A 17,488-nucleotide genomic window follows, 5' to 3' on the forward strand; every position below is an offset into this window, starting at 1 on the left:
TGGTAACAAAGTGTATTTGTCACATTTTTTCATTACCTGATTATATTGTGAAAAAACACACTAGGCCATGTAATAATGTCATTTGTTGTCATTTGTTGTCATTATATCCAGAAGAATTCATTGGAAGAGCACTGGGTGTTGCGCAATAGTCTATCCTACACAATTGCACACAGTAGACTTGGTGTCCAATCTGAGGCACAAACACATCTGAAAACATGAACTCAGTAGCTTGATGCTTTCTATGTTGAATCTAACTAGACTCTGCTGTAAATCAAGCAGACAACAACAGAGGGTCAACATTTATTGGCTAGGGATATTAGATCCAGCTTGGATCCAGACACAACTGTCTTCCCCCGGCATAATGAATGAGAAACCAAAGTATTCTGGACATTCCTTTTTTCCAGCACTTGCATTACCTGCTTTCACAACAGCTGTTCGCCACTTGGCTGTCATTCTGAAAATTCCTTCTTGGATCAGATGATCCATAATTAAACAGCTCAACACCAAATGCTCATCCAACAAGTAGTATGCATACTTATTGAAGAGCCACATTAATGACAGTATTGATTTAGGTTTTAAGTATCAATGTAAGGTGACTCTATTGGTTAGAAACATTCCATTTTTCAAAAGCAATTATTATTTATTAAAAGTGTTTCCACCATGAAACATAAGGAGACACAAAATGCTACGTAGTTATACTGCATTTCTGAGATATCTATACACAAAACTGTCCAACAGCTAGATCTGAGATGCTTACAGGGTTCATTGCTATTATAAACTGGTTACCAACGTAATAAGAGCAATAAAAATGTATGTTTGTCATACCCTTGGTAAACAGTCTGATATACCACGGCTTTCAGCCAATGAGCATTCACTGCTTGAACCCACCAGTTTGTAATGCTTAATATATGATCCTACTTTATATCGTAATGTAATGACATGACAAAAAAAATATCAGTAACTTATCAACAGCTGTAACAAGTTGATCAGTGTAAGAAATCCTCACTGGTACCCTAGTTTATAAAGACCCATATACACAAACACAGAATCTGTCCAAGCCTACAGCAAAATAGGTAAGTGTTCATTTACCCCCTGTAAAAGACCAATGATTTAGGGAGCACAACCACACTTTCCCACACACACAACCAACCACAGCACAGAGATAAAGATTTGTTTATTCTCAGCCTGATTTGTTTTCTTTGGGAAACAAATGTGTGAGATGGCAACAAACACCCCACTACACCTCAATTCCCTCTGATAAAACTCAGTTCCTGCCTCGAAGGGTCTCCTTGGTGTCATCCAACTTATCATCCCCAAATGTGTACAATGTGTCTTTTCTTAAAAAGTCATTTCCCCCTGAAAATGGGTTTTTAAGTCTATTTTGTGCCGCCTTTAAGATTCTAATAAACTAATTCCAGAGTGATGCAGGATAGAGGCTTTTTCAATTTCACCAGGCTTTGTTCAAATTTGTTTTACATTATGAATGCGGCGGGGAAAAGTACGATGTAGCGAGAACAGAGTGAGAGAGAGAATTGATGGGGAGAGGAGAGAGGAGAGAGAGAGAGAGAGAGAGAGAGAGAGAGAGAGAGAGGGGGGACGAAATGAGATCAAGGAGTGCTGTGGTTGGCCTGTTGCATTTCAATGTCTTCTGCCAACAAACAAACAAACAAACAAACAAACAAACAAACACACACACACACACATCACATTCAAAAAGGCAAAGCCGCTACCTGTAGCGTAACAGATATGTATTATCTAAAGAGCAGAAAACAACCTGCCTGTGAGACTCTTTATCCACACAACCCACTGTTTACCCAGTACAGTTTGGTGCAGTAAATCTAGATAACAACCCACTGTTTACCCAGTACAGTTTGGTGCAGTAAATCTAGATAACAACCCACTGTTTACCCAGTACAGTTTGGTGCAGTAAATCTAGATAACAACCCACTGTTTACCCTGCACAGTATGGTGCAGTAAATCTAGATAACAACCCACTGTTTACCCTGCACAGTATGGTGCAGTAAATCTAGATAACACCCCACTGTTTACCCTGCACAGTATGGTGTATTCAATCTAGATAACAACCCACTGTTTACCCAGCACAGTATGGTGCAGTAAATCTAGATAACACCCCACTGTTTACCCTGCACAGTATGGTGTATTCAATCTAGATAACAACCCACTGTTTACCCAGCACAGTATGGTGCAGTAAATCTAGATAACAACCCACTGTTTACCCTGCACAGTATGGTGCAGTAAATCTAGATAACAACCCACTGTTTACCCTGCACAGTATGGTGCAGTAAATATAGATAACAACCCACTGTTTACCCTGCACAGTATGGTGTATTAAATCTAGATAACAACCCACTGTTTACCCTGCACAGTATGGTGTATTCAATCTAGATAACAACCCACTGTTTACCCTGCACAGTATGGTGTATTAAATCTAGATAACAACCCACTGTTTACCCTGCACAGTATGGTGTATTCAATCTAGATAACAACCCACTGTTTACCCTGCACAGTATGGTGTATTAAATATAGATAACAACCCACTGTTTACCCTGCACAGTATGGTGTATTAAATATAGATAACAACCCACTGTTTACCCTGCACAGTATGGTGTATTCAATCTAGATAACGTAGAATGTATGCACACATGACTGTAAGTCGCTTTGGATAAAAGCGTCTGCTAAATGGCATATATATATATATATATATATATATATATAGATAACAACCCACTGTTTACCCTGCACAGTATGGTGTATTCAATCTAGATAACAACCCACTGTTTACCCTGCACAGTATGGTGTATTAAATATAGATAACAACCCACTGTTTACCCTGCACAGTATGGTGTATTAAATATAGATAACAACCCACTGTTTACCCTGCACAGTATGGTGTATTAAATATAGATCACAACCCACTGTTTACCCTGAATATTATGGTGTAATAAATATATATATATAATATCCCCCTGTTTACCCTGCACATTATGGTGAATTAAATATATAATAACCCACTGTTTACCTTGCACAGTATGGTTTATTAAATCTAGATCACAACCTACTGTTTACCTTGCACATTATGGTGTATTAAATCTAGATCAAATCAAATCAAATGTATTTATATAGCCCTTCGTACATCAGCTGATATCTCAAAGTGCTGTACAGAAACCCAGCCTAAAACCCCAAACAGCAAGCAATGCAGGTGTCGAAGCACGGTGGCTAGGAAAAACTCCCTAGAAAGGCCAAAACCTAGGAGGAAACCTAGAGAGGAACCAGGCTATGTGGGGTGGCCAGTCCTCTTCTGGCTGTGCCGGGTGGAGATTATAACAGAACATGGCCAAGATGTTCAAATGTTCATAAATGACCAGCATGGTCGAATAATAATAAGGCAGAACAGTTGAAACTGGAGCAGCAGCACGGCCAGGTGGACTGGGGACAGCAAGGAGTCATCATGTCAGGTAGTCCTGGGGCATGATAGATCAACCTACTGCACACCCTGCACAGTATGGTGTATTAAATATATATCATAACCCACTGTTTACTCTGCACATTATGGTGTATTAAATATATATCATAACCCACTGTTTACCCTGCACATTATGGTGAATTTAATATATAGCACAAACCACTGTTTATCTTGCACATTATGGTGAATTAAATATATATCACAAACCACTGTTTACCCTGCACATTATGGTGAATTAAATATATTTCACAACCTACTGTTTACCCTGCGCATTATGGTGGATTAAATATACATCACAATCCATTTACATTTTACATTTAAGTCATTTAGCAGACGCTCTTATCCAGAGCGACTTACAAATTGGTGCATTCACCTTATGACATCCAGTGGAACAGCCACTTTACAATAGTGCATCTAAATATTTTAGGGGGGGGGGGTGAGAAGGATTACTTATCCTATCCTAGGTATTCCTTAAAGAGGTGGGGTTTCAGGTGTCTCCGGAAGGTGGTGATTGACTCCGCTGTCCTGGCGTCGTGAGGGAGTTTGTTCCACCATTGGGGGGCCAGAGCAGCGAACAGTTTTGACTGGGCTGAGCGGGAACTGTACTTCCTCAGTGGTAGGGAGGCGAGCAGGCCAGAGGTGGATGAACGCAGTGCCCTTGTTTGGGTGTAGGACCTGATCAGAGCCTGGAGGTACTGAGGTGCCGTTCCCCTCACAGCTCCGTAGGCAAGCACCATGGTCTTGTAGCGGATGCGAGCTTCAACTGGAAGCCAGTGGAGAGAGCGGAGGAGCGGGGTGACGTGAGAGAACTTGGGAAGGTTGAACACCAGACGGGCTGCGGCGTTCTGGATGAGTTGTAGGGGTTTAATGGCACAGGCAGGGAGCCCAGCCAACAGCGAGTTGCAGTAATCCAGACGGGAGATGACAAGTGCCTGGATTAGGACCTGTGTGAGGCAGGGTCGTACTCTGCGGATGTTGTAGAGCATGAACCTACAGGAACGGGCCACCGCCTTGATGTTAGTTGATAACGACAGGGTGTTGTCCAGGATCACGCCAAGGTTCTTAGCGCTCTGGGAGGAGGACACAATGGAGTTGTCAACCGTGATGGCAAGATCATGGAACGGGCAGTCCTTCCCCGGGAGGAAGAGCAGCTCCGTCTTGCCGAGGTTCAGCTTGAGGTGTTTACCCTGCACATTATGGTGAAATAAATCTATATCGCAACCCACTGTTTACCCTGCACATTATGGTGGATTAAATATATATATCACAATTCACTGTTTACCCTGCACATTATGGTGAAATAAATCTATATCGCATCCCACTGTTTACCCTGCACATTATGGTGAAGTAAATGTATATCACAACCCTCTTTTTACCCTGGGTGTGATGGTGGCGATGGTTTTTGTGATGGTGTTGGTGGTGGTGGTGGTGGTGGAGTACTGGTGGCAGTGTCAGATTTTTACAAAAAAAAGGCTTTATGGCGAAAGCAGACCATGTAATTATCTGAGGACAACGCCCCGCATACCAACACATGAAAATCATATTTCAACCTGGCAAGTGCTACACAAAAGTCAGAAATAACGATATAATTCATGCCTTACCTTTGAAGATGTTCTTCTGTTGGCGCTACAAAATCATCACAAATGGTCCTTTTGTTCGATAAATTCCTTCTTTATATCCCCAAAATGTCAATTTATTTGACGCGTTGATTCATAAATACACCGGTTCCAACTCGCCCAACATGCCTACAAAGTATCTAATAAGTTACCTGTAAACTTGGTCCAAATATTTCAAACAACTTTCCTAATCCAACTTTAGGTACCCTAAAACGTAAAGAATCGTTAAAATTTAAGGGATAAACTGTGTTCAATACCAGATAAAAACAATGCGAAGCACTCTCCAGGTCGCGCGGATGTCATAGGTGAATGCACCAATTTGTAAGTCGCTCTGGATAAGAGCGTCTGCTAAATGACTTAAATGTAAATGTAAATGTAAACCAGTAGAGTCCACCTGGAGTGACACATGGAAGCAACAAGACTACTTCTTAATTTCTCAACAAAAAAAACATCAACCTTTTTCTAAAGACTGTTGACATCTAGTGGAAGCCATAGGAACTGCAACCAGGTTCCTCATAAATATAGTTTCCCATAGAAATACAATGGAAAACACATTGACTTAAAAAATAAATTCCCTGGATGGATTGTGCTCGGGGTTCTGCCTGCCAAATCAGTTCTGTTATACTCACAGACATCATTCAAACAGTTTTAGAAACTTCAGAGTGTTTTCTATCCACATCCACTACTAATATGCATATCCTAGCTTCGGGGCCTGAGTAGCAGGCAGTTTACTTTGGGCACACTTTTCATCCGGACGTCAGAATATTGCCCTCTGGCCTTAAAATGAATTAATGTGTTTGACACACACACAGTCAGTAAATCTGATATCATTGGAGGGCATTGAGGAATATAAAAGCATGGTTTCCTGGAAGCAAGAGAATAAAGTAAGAAGAGTGGAACAGAGTAATATCCATAAAACGTCAACTCTCCAGGACCCTTGGATGGCGGCTTTAAAAAAAAACAGCACAGCTACAGTCTAGCTGCTAGACAGTGATGTATGGTCCATGGAGGCAGAGAGAGAGGTATAGAGAAATGTGGGCCAACAATAAATGAGTCCAAAGACTTTGGAATAAAAATACAACATTATGGCTATTTAGAAAACCCTTTTATAAGAAGTGATACACGGTGCTTTCGGAAAGTATTCAGACCCCTTGACTTCTTCCACATTTTGTTACGTTACAGCCTTATTCTAAAATTGTTTTAATTATTTTTCTCCATTATCAATCTACACACAGTACACCATAATGACAAAGCGAAAGCAGGTTTTTAGAAATGTATGTAAATATATTACAGATTAAAAGTATTCAGACCCTTTGCTATGAGACTTGAAATTGAGCTCAGGTGCATCCTGTTTCCAATGATCATTCTTGAGATGTTTCTACAACTTGATTGGAGTCTAATTGTGGTAAATTCAATTGATTGGACATGAAAGGCACACACCTGTCTACACAAGGTCCCGCAGTTGACAGTGCATGTCAGAGCAAAAATCAAGCCATGGGGTGGAAGGAATTGTCCGCAGACCTTCGAGACAGGATTGTGTCAATGCACAGATCTGGGGAAGGGAGCCAAAACATTTCTGCAGCATTGAAGGTCCCCAAGAACACAGTGACCTCCATCATTCTTGTCGTATCTTAGGATGCTTTTTAGATTGATGACAGGTACATTTTAGTATTTAATTGTAACTTAGAATAACATTATCGGAATGCACCTGCCGCAAGCTACCTGAGGCTTTCTCGAGCTCGATATATATTGCAGACATTAAAACGGCTACGAATGGCTGAAAGCAAACCCAGAATTGAGTCAATACTGCCATCCATTGGTAAGCATAATACTTTACAACAATATACCAGGTTACTACAATTCTTGGAAGAATTGGAAGAAGTTAGGAACCACCAAGACTCTTCCTAGATCTGGCTGCTTGGCCAAACTGAGAAATGGGGGAGAAAGGCCTTGTTCAGGGAGGGGACCAAGATGGCCACTCTGAAAGAGCTTCAGTGTTCCTCTGTGGAGATGGGAGAATTCTTCAGAAGGACAACCATCTCTGTTGCACTCCACCAATCAGACCTATATGATAGTGGCCAGATGGAAGCCACTCCTCAGAACTAGGCACATGACAGCCCACTTGGAGTTGATTCTCTGGTCTGATGAAATCAATATTGATTTTTTTGGCCTGAATATCAATCGTCACATCTGGAGGAAACCTGGCACCATCCCTACGGTGAAGCATGGTGGTGGCAGCATCATGCTGTGGGGGATGTGTTTCAGCGGCAGGGACTGGGAGACTAGTCAGGATCGGGGAAAAGATGAATGGAGCAATGTGCAGAGAGATGCTTGATGAAAATCTGCTCCAGAGCGCTCAGGACCTCACTTGGGCGAAATATCACCTTCCACAGGACAACGGTCCTGAGCACACAGCCAAGACAATGGCTTCAGGCCATTGTCTGAATGTCCCTGAGTGGCCCAGCCAGAGGCTGGACTTGAACCCGGTCAAACATCTCTGGAGAGACCTGAAAATAATGTTGCAGCGACACTCCCCATCCAACCTGACAGAGCTTGAGAGGATCTATAGAGAAGAATGGGAGCAAATCCCCAAATACAAGTGTGTCAAGCTTGTAGAGTCATACCCAAGAAGACTCGAGGCTGTAATCGTTTTTGCTTTGTCATTATGGGGTATATTTTTTTTAAAATCCATTTTAGAAAAAGGCCGTAACAAAATGTGGAAAAAGTCAAGGGGTCTGAATACTTTCCGAATGCACTGTATACAACACCAGGTGTTGCAGGAAGGCCAAGATGATCATCAGGGACAACAGCCACACTCAGCCACGGCCTGTTCTCCCCGCATCCATCACTCAGACGTGGGCAGTACAGGATCATCATGGATGAAACTAACAGACTGGCCAATAGCTTTTACACCAGACCTTCCATACCCCAATGGACACTAATGTTTATCCTTGTCATTGGTGTAAACACGTACAGTACCAATCAAAAGTTTGCACTCACCTAATATTTAAAGGGTTTTTCTTTTTTTTCCTATTTCTACATTGTGAAACTATGAAATAACATATGGAATCATGTAGTAACCAAAACAGTGTTAAACAAATCAAAATATATTTTATATTTGAGATTCTTCAAAGTAGCCACCCTTTGCCTTGATGATAGTTTTGTACACTCTTGGCATTCTCTCAACCACCTTCATGAGGTAGTCACCTGGAGTGCATTTCAATTGACAGGTGTGCCTTGTTAAAAGTTCATTTTTCAAAAAAATGTCCTTCTTATTGCGTTTGAGTTTGTGTTTTGAGAAGGTAGGGGTGCTATTGTCACGCCCTGGCCTTAGTATTTTGTGTTTTCTTTATTATTTTGGTCAGGCCTGGGTGTGACATGGGTATTTATGTGGTGTGTTTTGTCTAGGTTTTTTTTGTAGTTGTGGTTTAGTGAAGTAGTCTAGGTAAGTCTATGGTTGCCTAGAGTGGTTCTCAATCAGAGGCAGGTGTTTATCGTTGTCTCTGATTGGGAACCATATTTAGGCAGCCATATTCTTTGAGTGTTTCATGGGTGATTGTTCCTGTCTCTGTGTTTGTTGCACCAGATAGGGCTGTTTCGGTTTTTCACATTTCTTGTTTTTGTATATTGTTCATTTATCATCTTCATTGAAGATGTATAAAGATAACCACGCTGCACTTTGGTCCTCCTCTCTTTCGACGGAAGAATACCGTAACAGCTATACAGAAAATAGACATATTTGATAAAAGACCAAGTCCATATTATGGAAAGAACGGCTCAAATAAGCAAAGCAAAATTACAGTCCATCATTACTTTATTAGACAATACGGAAAATGTCAAGAACTTTAAAAGTGTCTTCAAGTGCAGTCGCAAAAACCATCAAGCACTATGACGAAACTGTCTCTCATGAGGACCGCCACAGGAAAGGAAGACCCAGAGTTAGCTCTGCTGCAGTGGATAAGTTCATTAACCAGCCTCAGAAATTGCAGCCCAAATAAATGCTTCACAGAATTCAAGTAACAGACACATCTTAACATCAACTGTTCAGAGGAGACTGTGTGAATCAGGCCTTTGTGGTCAAATTTCTGCAAAGAAACCATTACCAAAGGACACCAATAATTAAGAAGAGACTTGCTTGGGCCAAGAAACACGAGCAATGGACATTAGATTGGTGGAAATTTGGCCTTTGGTCTGGAGTCCAAATTTGACATTGTTGGTTCTAACCGCCGTGTCTTTGTGAGACGCAGAGTAAGTGAACAAAAGATCTCCGCATTTGTTGGTTCCCACTGTGAAGCACGGAGGGGGAGGTGTGATGGTGTGGGGGTGCTTTGCTGGTGACATTGTCTGTGATTTATTTGGAATTGAAGGCACACTTAACTTCTTGCGTCGAGCCATCCCGGATCCGGGATCGTGAATACAGCCTCAAGCTCATTACCATAACGCAACGTTAACTATTCATGAAAATCGCAAATGAAATGAAATTAATCTATTTACTCTCAAGCTTAGCCTTTTGTTAACAACACTGTCATCTCAGATTTTCAAAATATGCTTCTCAACCATAGCAAACTAGCATTTAGCATTTAGCGTTTAGCGTTAGCATTTAGCGTTAGCATTTAGCATTAGCATTTAGCGTTAGAATTAGCAGGCAACATTTCACAAAAACCAGCAAAAACATTCAATAAATCATTTACCTTTGAAGATGTTGGATGTTTTCAATGAGGAGACTCTCAGTTAGATAGCAAATGTTCAGTTTTCTTGAAATATTAGTTGTGCAGGAGAAATCGGTCCGTTTTCTGCGTCATGTTTGGCTACCAAAAAAAAAACAAATTCATTCATCCAAATGCCAAACTTTCTTCCACATTAACTCCATAATATCGTCTGAAACATGGTAAACGTTGTTTAGAATCAATCCTCAAGGTGTTTTTCACATATCTCTTCATGATATATCATTCCTGGAAGTCTCCTCTCTGTCTCAATCACATGGATGAATGCGAGCAGCTTGGAGATTACGCAACAATTTCAACAAAGGACACTGGGCGGACCCCTGGTAAATGTAGTCTCTTATGGCCAATCTTCCAATGATATGCCTACAAATACGTCACAATGCTGCAGACAACTTGGAGAAACGATAGAAAGGGCAGGCTAATTCGTGGCACTTTCACAGCCATATAAGGAGACAATGGAAAACAGAGCCTCAAAAATCCTGCTCATTTCCTGTTTGAGGTTGCATCTTGGTTTCGCCTGTAAGATGAGTTCTGGGGCACCAACAGATAATATCTTTGCAGTTTTGAAAACGTCAGAGTGTTTTCTTTCCAAAGCTGGCAATTATATGCATAGTCGAGCATCTTTTTGTGACAAAATATTGCGCTTAAAACGGGCACGTTTTTTTTTATCCAATAATGAAATAGCGCCCCCCTAGCTTCAACTGGTTAACCAGCATGGTTAGCACAGCATTCTGCAGTGATATGCCATCCCATCTGGTTTGCGTAGTGGGACGATCATTTGTTTTTCTCAAGGAGAAATGACTAAAAACATACCTCCATGCTGTGTAAGGGCTATTTGACCAAGAAGGAGAGTGATGGAGGGCTGCATCAGAGGACCTGGCCTCCACAATCACCCGATCTCAACCCAATTGAGATGGTTTGGGATGTGTTGGAAAGCAGAGGGAAGGAAAAGCAGACAACAAGTGCTCAGCATATGTTGGAACTCCTTCAAGACTGTCTGAAAACCATTCCTTATGAAGCTGGTTTAGAGAATGCCAAGAGTGTGCAAAGCTGTCATCAAGGCAAAGTGTGGCTACTTTGAAGAATCTAAAATTAATTTTCAATTGTTTTAACACTTTTTTGGTTACTACATGATTCCATGTGTTATTTCATAGTTTTGATGTCTTCCCTATTATTCTACAATGTAGAAAATAGTAAAAAATAAAGAAAAACCTTTTGAATGAGTAGGTTTAAATGTTTAAACTTTTGACTTGCACTGTATATTATTCATTATCATTACAACATATCGGTATCTACTGCTAACAGGTGAAGAAAGTACAGGACAGAAGAACAAAGCTCTACAGACTAGGCTATATTTCACAATGTCAAATGCTCCTTTCAAGTCTGTTTAGCAGTACTATTACAAAGGCTTTGACAAGCATTTTACACAAGTACTGTGAGTGTGTGCGTGCGTGCGTGTGTGTGTGTGTCCTCTACCAACGACAATGTATTTTTATGTGTTTTACATTACTCCTACTATATCACTTTTCTGGTGTGTTCCAACTCTTTCCCCGAAGCCAAGCCTTTTAATACCCTCCATGTTAAAGTTGACTTCTCATTCTCTTGAAGCTGTTATACAACAGGGCCATAATGTTCAATACAAGGTACTTTCAGGCCTAGCAACAGTAATTATGCCTAGCAACAGTAACTAGGCCAAGCAACAGTAACAAGGCCAAGCAACAGTAACTAGGCCCAGATTCTCTACCAAACAGATTGCCTTACTGGACTTTACAACAGGGTAGGTCCTGCATGCTGCTAGGCAACTACAAAAACATAGCTGTCCACTCCTACCCTAACCATAGAGGAAGAGGCAAAGCGAGAGGGTTATCTCTTGCCTAAATCTGTCCACAGTAAGCCCAATGCTTTTCTATGGGCTTAATATGCAGGCCTGCCTTCCTGCCTTTGGGAGAGCGACTCCCATTGTTAGGGTGGAGACATGAGCATCTCGTCATTAACTACAGATCTCTGCCCTAACTATACTGAGCAAAAATATGAAGGCACCATTTAACAATTTCAAAGGTTTTACTGAGTTAAAGTTCATATTAGGAAATCCGTAAATTGAAATAAATGCACAGTGCCCCAATATGTGGGTTTCACATGAGTGGGAATACAGATATGCATCTGTTGGTCACAGATACCTTTAAAAAATGGGTCTCACAATGGGCCTCAGGATCTCTTCACGGTATCTCTGTGCATTCAAATTGCCATTGATAAAATTAATTGTGCACGTTGTCTGTAGCTTATGCCTTCCACATTCTTATTAAGCTTTAATGCCCATGCATTTTTTTTTTGTTGCTAAATGTCGGGGGATGCTATTCACAAGGACATACTGTTCTTGTCTCGCGATTCCCGAGCATGAAATGGCACAGGTGATGTTCAGTGTTCTGTATGGCTAAAGGATTGACGAAAAACAGATTCCAGAGATCAACTGGGGGCAAATGAGCTGAGCACAGAACTCTGAGATACATCAGGTAACTTCCATTGTAAACTACATCGCAAAACTATGTGGAGATATGGGATCACAGCATGACAATGCTTTATTTCACACCGAGGCTTGGTGGTTATCGAGGGGGAGTGTTGAAAATATTTTCTAATTGAGAGAGGAATAGTTGTCATTCACAATGGATGTAAAATACAGACTTGGATGATTTCGGTGTAATGAAAAGAAAGTGTGTGTCCTTGCCTATGTAACAGACATATTTGGGAAACTGTACGAACTGAAGCAAAATAATTATAATTATAGCGATGAGTGACTGAATCAGAGAAATCCGTTTGACTGTGATCCTGGCTCAGTTGACATGCCGGCAAGTGAAATCAAACAGCTGATCGAGCTGTCATGTGACCGAATACTGCAGACAACACTTTCACGGGTCACTATGGAAGACTTTTGGTTCCTGATTCAAAAGGAATACTGTGCCCTCTCAATCCTATCTTTAAAACTCATAGTAATCAGATTCTGTGCTCTCGTCTGCATTAAAAACAAATATCGATCAGGCCAAAAAAGTTTGGGAACCCCTGCTCTGCACAGTAACGTACCCGGTGGGTGGGAAAGAGGTGGTGGTCTTCGCAGTCTGTCTGCCTGGTTGGTTTTCAGTCAGAAAAACAGAGGGAATTGTGGGCGAGTAAAGGGCAGGTGTAACTGATTAGTCAAAGTGCGAGCTCTCCATGCGGCCGACACTAATGTTTGACACAGCTGACGGATAAATACAGACAATCGCACCCAATCACAGAGAACAGTGAGGGAGCAGAGGCGTACGGGACAGTAGAACACATTCAGAGGATGGAGAGGGGTTTTTTCAATTTAAAAGGTGTTTTATCTAGTAAGTATGGAGAGAATGATGTCCCTGGTTTTCTGTCTATCTATCCATCCGTCCATCCATCTGTCTGTCTGTCCATCTACGATGACAAAGAGGATGAGATTGAAATGGAGGAGCCAGAGGAAGTTGGAGCCACCACGTGATGCTGCTGCCTCTCAGCCAAGCTTTATAACTGGAAGGTAATTGTCAATGATTATTGTTAGGTACTATTAGACCTATACAGAGCATTCAGAAAGTATTCAGACGCCTTCACTCTTTCCACATTTTGTTACGTTACAGCCATATTCTAAAATTGATTAAATCCATTTTTTCCCCTCATCAATATACACACATTATCCCATAATGACAAAGTGAAAACATGTTTTTTGAAATTTCTACTCAATACTTTGTTGAAGCACCTTTGGCAGCGATTATAGCCTCGAGTCTTCTTGGGTATACAAGCCCGGCAAACCTGTATTTGGGGAGTTTCTCCCGTTCTTCTTTTCAGATCCTCTCATTCACTGTCAGGTTGAATGGGGAGCGTCGCTGCACAGCTATTTTCAGGTCTCTCCAGAGATGTTCGATCTAGTTTTTTTTATACCACAGTTAGACTCCAATCAAGTTGTAGACACATCTCAAGGATGTTCAATGGAAACAGGATGCACTTGAGCTCAATTTCGAGTCTCATAGCAAAGGGTCTGAATGCTTATGTAAATAAAGTATTTCTGGGTTTTATTTTTTATTAATTAGCAAAAATGTCTAAAAACCTGTTTTCACTTTGTCATTACGGTGTATTGTGTGTAGATTGATGAGGAAAACAAATAATTTAATCCATTTTAGAAAAAGGCTGTATAGTAACAAAAGATGGAAAAAGTCAAAGGGTCAGAATACAGAATACTCTGAATGCCCAGTATAGACATAATATACTATCTGGTAAAAGGTGTTACTATTCTGATTTCAGATGAACAATCCATACTAAATAAATAAGACTCAATAAGCTCTAAGTTATTAGGAAAATGTGTAAATGGCAGTTGTTTTCTTGACAGTTAACCATTTGATTGATGTGGTGCTACAGCATGTAATATAATCTGAAAGGGCTGTTTCCCGGCTTTGAAAATATGTATCATGTTTTCATACAGTGGGGCAAAAAAGTATTTAGTCAGCCACCAATTGTGCAAGTTCTCCCACTTAAAAAGATGAGAGAGGCCTGTAATTTTCATCATAGGTACACTTCAACTATGACAGACAAAATTAGAAAAAAAATCCAGAATATCACATTGTAGGATTTTTATTGAATTTATTTGCAAATTATGGTGGGAAATAAGTATTTGGTCACCTACAAACAAGCAAGATTTCTGGCTCTCACAGACCTGTAACTTCTTCTTTAAGAGGCTCCTGTCCTCCACTCATTACCTGTATTAATGGCACCTGTCCACAGCCTCAAACAGTCAAACTCCAAACTCCAATATGGCCAAGACCAAAGAGCTGTCAAAGGACACCAGAAACAAAATTGTAGACATTCACCAGGCTGGGAAGACTGAATCTGCAATAGGTAAGCAGCTTGGTTTGAAGAAATCAACTGTGGGAGCAATTATTAGGAAATGGAAGACATACAAGACCACTGATAATCTCCCTCGATCTGGGGCTCCACGCAAGATCTCACCCCGTGGGGTCAAAATGACCACAAGAACGGTGAGCAAAAATCCCAGAACCACACGGGGGGACCTAGTGAATGACCTGCAGAGAGCTGGGACCAAAGTAACAAAGCCTACTATCAGTAACACACTACGCCGCCAGGGACTCAAATCCTGCAGTGCCAGATGTGTCCCCCTGCTTAAGCCAGTACATGTCCAGGCCCGTCTGAAGTTTGCTAGAGAGCATTTGGATGATCCAGAAGAAGATTGGGAGAATGTCATATGGTCAGATGAAACCAAAATATAACTTTTTGTTAAAAACTCAACTCGTCGTGTTTGGAGGACAAAGAATGCTATCCAAAGAACACCATACCTACTGTGAAGCATGGGGTGGAAACATTATGCTTTGGGGCTGTTTTTCTGGAAATCGACCAGGACGACTGATCCGTGTAAAGGAAAGAATGAATGGGGCCATGTATCATGAGATTTTGATTGAAAACCTCCTTCCATCAGCAAGGGCATTGAAGATTAAACGTGGCTGGCTCTTTCAGCATGACAATGATCCCAAACACACCGCCTGGGCAACGAAGGAGTGGCTTCGTAAGAAGCATTTCAAGGTCCTGGAGTGGCCTAGCCAGTCTCCAGATCTCAACCCCATAGAAAATCTTTGGATGGAGGTGCAAGTCCGTGTCGCCCAGCAACAGCCCCAAAACATCACTGCTCTAGAGGAGATCTGCATGAAGGAATGGGCCAAAATACCAGCAACAGTGTGTGAAAATCTTGTGAAGACTTACACAAAATGTTTTACCTCTGTCATTGCCAACAAAGGGTATATAACAAAGTATTGAGATAAACTTTTGTTATCGACCAATACTTATTTTCCACCATAATTTGCAAATACATTCATTAAAAATCCTACAATGTGATTTTATGGATTTTTCTTCTCATTTTGTCTGTCATAGTTGAAGTGTACCTATGATGAACATTACAGGCCTCTCTGTCACACCCTGGTCGAAGTATTTTGTGTTTATCTTAATTTATTTGGTCAGGCCAGGGTGTGACATGGGTTTTTGTATGTGGTGTGTATGTATTGGGATTGTAGCTTAGTGGGGTGTTCTAGTTAAGTCTATGGCTGTCTGAAGTGGTTCTCAATCAGAGGCAGGTGTTTATCGTTGTCTCTGATTGGGAACCATATTTAGGCGGCCATATTCTTTGTGTGTTTCATGGGTGTATGTGTTCTGTGTGTATGTGCACCAGTATTAGGCTGTTTCGGTTTTCATTACGTTTATTGTTTTGTAGGTTTTGTATTTAGATTCGTGTTACGTTTGTTCATTAAACATGGATCGCAATCTACACGCTGCATTTTGGTCCGACTCTCCTTCACACCTAGAAAACCGTTACACTCTCTCATCTTTTTAAGTGGGAGAACTTGCACAATTGGTGGCTGACTAAATAATTTTCTGCCCCACTGTATATAGTTTTACACCAGAAAAGTATGTTCAGAAATGTACACATAGGTCATGGTCTCAGTAAATTCAGGAATTTCAAAAGTCTTCTACCGAAGATGCAACAATGCCATTATGGTGATTTACTGTTAGAGTTAATTGGTGAAATAAAAGGACCTTGTGCATTTCAGGTAAAATAAAAAAAACTATGTTTATATCCCAGGATAACTGTAAGCTAGCAACTGTAAGCCAGCTGGCTAAATGGCCATTCATTTTTCATGAGTTTCGACCTGCCCATGAATTAATATATTTGGTTCATTTTGATATTTCAACCTGTGTGTCCTGATCACATCTGGTGTAGATATATTTTAAAAATCAACATGCACATAATTGCGGATGCAGGCACGTGCTTGGTCTCGTCTTGGTCTTGGTCCATGTTTTTATTTTTTATTTTATTTCACCTTTATTTAACCAGGTAGGCAAATTGAGAACAAGTTCTCATTTACAACTGTGACCTGGCCAAGATAAAGCAAAGCAGTGTGACACAAACAACAGAGTTACACATGGAATAAACAAACACAGTCAATAACACGATAGAAAAAAGAGAGAGTCTATATACAGTGTGTTCAAATGGCGTGAGGAGGTAAGGCAATAAATAGACCATAGTAGCGAAGTAATTACACTTTATTAAATTAACACTGGAGTCATAGATGTGCAGATGATGATGTGCAAGTAGAAATACTGGTGTGCAAAAGAGCAGAAACGTAAATAAAAACAATATGGGGATGAGGTAGGTAGAGTGGATGGGCTATTTACAAATGAGCTATGTATAGCTGCAGAGACCGGTTAGCTGCTCAGATAGCTGATGTTTAAAGTTAGTGAGGGAAATATAAGTCTCCAGCTTCAGCGATTTTTGCGATTTGTTCCAGTCATTGGCAGCAGAGAACTGGAAGGAGAGGCGGCCAAAGGAGGTGTTGACTTTCGGGATGGCCAGTGAGATATACCTGGTGGACCACGTGCTAAGGGTGGGTGTTGTTATGGTGACCAGTGAGCTGAGATAAGGCAGAGCTTTACATAGCAAAGACTTATAGAAGACCTGGTACCAGTGGGTCTGGCGATGAATATGTAGCGAGGGCCAGCCGACGAGAGAATAGAGTTCGCAGTGGTGGGTAGTATATGGGGCTTTGGTGACAAAACGGATGGCACTGTCATAGACTGCATCCAGTTTGCTGAGGAGAGTGTTGGAGGCT

The 17,488-nt window shown here is 41.0% G+C and overlaps 1 pseudogene; it reads right to left on the reverse strand.

Annotated features, from left to right (window-relative positions):
* Window positions 1-17,488, reverse strand: part of LOC118357951 (F-box/LRR-repeat protein 17-like) — a 650,863-nt pseudogene that overhangs the window by 284,658 nt on the left and 348,717 nt on the right.

This window comes from Oncorhynchus keta, chromosome 25, assembly GCF_023373465.1.
Source record: "Oncorhynchus keta strain PuntledgeMale-10-30-2019 chromosome 25, Oket_V2, whole genome shotgun sequence".
Lineage (NCBI taxonomy): Eukaryota > Metazoa > Chordata > Actinopteri > Salmoniformes > Salmonidae > Oncorhynchus > Oncorhynchus keta.